Here is a 2782-nt window from a genome sequence, read left to right as displayed (position 1 = left end):
TTTTTTTCTTGAATTTTAAATTCAAGCATTTAAGTATCATTCAGAATCTTTTCTTTGATCACGTAAAAATAATGGTGGTGGTGGGGTTATTATACCCCTCCAATCTCTGCAATAGACTGGAGTATTGTTTGGGGCTCAAAAAGCAAAGAAAAGAGAATCTGGTTAAACTCAAGTTCACCTCAACCACGGTTCCAAGCAATATGCTTGCTTTTAGCACCCTTTTCCAGACTCTGCTTTCAAGCGAGTCCCACCGGGCTCGGGCAAGCCTCGTTAATTCACACCGCAAGGGCGGAAGAGGAAACAGGAGCCGGAAGGCCGAGACTCTGCGCGGCCTGCGCACTTCACTTCATCACCTGCTTCTGTTTCCATGGCTCTAAAAGGGACCAGAGCTTGGAGACCAAACAAGTTTAATCTCTTACTACAATTCTGTTCAATCGATAAACTGCCTCAAGTGCTTCCTGGATTCTGAGGTGGATTTCAGGCCCAAGAGGAAGGATGATCCTGACTGATTAGTGATGTCTACCAAGCGTGCGCGTGCGCGTGCTGAGTTGCTTCAGTCGTGTCTGACTCTTTGAGGCGCCATGGACTCTGACCCTCCAGGGTCCTCTGTCCATGGGATTCTCCAGGCAAGGGTACTGGAGTGCGTTGCTGTGCCCTCCTCCAGGGGATCCTTCCTTTCTCCAGGGGATCTTTCCGAGAGCCAGGGATCTCTCATGTCTCCTGCATTGGAGGGCGAGTTCTTGACCACTAGCGCCACCTGGGAAGCCCAGGAGTGCAGGATGTAAAACTGTAGCATAAGTGCCAACTTTTTGATATTTCTGGGATATGATACTTTGGCATGATTCTTGTTCCCTGTTACAAAAGAGAAGAAAGATGGAAACTAGGGCTAAGCACACAGATTCAAGAGTTGTAGGGAAGGGAATCTAGTATTACAGAGTAAGATGACTGAACAGGGATTAAAAATAGAAGATAATTTAGAGGCAAATTACTGATCCTTAACACCAGAAAGTCAGGAAGACGAATGTAGAGATAAATACTATGTGCAGGCATATAAAAGGGCTGAATGTTGAGATAAGATCTGTTGTCTTTGGTTGGTTTCTCCCTGGTGTAGTGCTTGAGGGGCTGCAGTGAATAAAAGATCATGAAAAAAATAAACTCCTGATGTCCCTGAATCAAGAATTCTATAATTTTATCACTCGAGCAAAAAGGAGACATTTCATGGCATTCAAAAAACACTCAATAAAGGAAGAGTAAATCAAATAGGGGTAATCCTTTTCCCCTCAGAACTTATGGAAATACTTGGAGACATTTTGATGGACATGACTGAGGGGTGCTACTGATATCTAGAAGGTAGAGACCATAAATGCTGGTAAACATCTTACAGTGCACAGGATATCCATGTATAACAGAGAATTGTCCAGACCAAGATGTCAATAGTGCCAAAGTCAAGAAATCCTGTAATCAAAGGAATGAATGGAAGAATGAAGGATCAAAGGCCCCATCCTACATATACTTTATGGGGCTAGGGACTCCAATGTTCACTAACATATTCAATCTCCCCCTTTTCTCTAAGCAACACCTACACCAGGATTCCACCCTTTCCTTTAAATTTGGGTGTGGCCAAATGACTAAGTTTAGCTCAATGGGATGTGAATGGAAGTCACATATGGCACTTCTGAGACTAATCCATGAATAAATCTCCCTATCTTTATTCTTCCTCTTGCATTAACCAAATGGAGAGCTCTCTTATGACCTAGAGGAGGAAGAAGACACACAATGAAGGGCGTCTGGGTCCCCAAATGACTGTGCAGAGCACAGCATGCCCTCAAATCCTGATTCTCCACATCAGATCATATTGTAAAAGAGAACTAACTCCAACCTTTTATTTCATGAAGCCATTGAAAGTTGAGGGTTGTTTGTTGCAGGAATTAACCAATTTTGAATTATACATCTGAAATCTGACCACTTGGACCATGTGCTATTCCCTACCCTAAAAGCAGATTGGGATTTTCCAATCTCCATTCTGTCTCTTTGTTTCTGCATCTCTGTCTGTCTCTCTCAACAGCCTTGTGCGTGAATACATGTTTTATCAACTTTCTAATGACCTCTATTTCAAGTTTCAGCTTCCTTATTCTTAAGAATTCATTTTTATCTTTTTTTTTTTTGCCATCCAAAGCTGTTGACCGTCTGCATTTGTAGCTACAATATCACAAAATCAGGAGCAAGGGGATATGTCTCCCTTTTGTATATATCAAAGTTTCTGAGACCCCAGAAGCATCATGACTCCATCACAGATTATAGGACCCTTGAATTATTTTAAATTCAGAAGAAAAAATATATAAAGCACTATGCTAGGCTCTGCGGGCCATAAAATGAGTTATATACAATGGCTGTCTTCAGCAAAACATGAACCGTGAACTTCCAGATGTTCAAGCTCATTTTAGAAAAGGCAGAGGAACCAGAGATCAAATCACCAACATCTGCTGGATCATCGAAAAAGCAAGAGAGTTCCAGAAAAACATCTATTTCTGCTTTATTGACTGTGCCAAAGCCTTTGACTGTGCAGATCACCACAAACTGTGGAAAATTCTTAAAGAGATGGGAATACCAGACCACCTGACCTGCCTCTTGAGAAACTTGTATGTAGGTCAGGAAGCAGCAGTTAGAACTGGACAGGCAACAACAGACTGGTTCCAAATAGGAAAGGGAGTACGTCAAGGCTGTATATTGTCAACCTGCTTATTTAACTTATATGCAGAGTACATCATGAGAAATATCAGAC

Source organism: Giraffa tippelskirchi, chromosome 1 (genome assembly GCF_054371585.1).
Source record: "Giraffa tippelskirchi isolate mGirTip1 chromosome 1, T2T-mGirTip1v1.2.pri, whole genome shotgun sequence".
Classification (NCBI taxonomy): Eukaryota; Metazoa; Chordata; class Mammalia; order Artiodactyla; family Giraffidae; genus Giraffa; species Giraffa tippelskirchi.
This window is presented reverse-complemented; position numbering follows the sequence as displayed.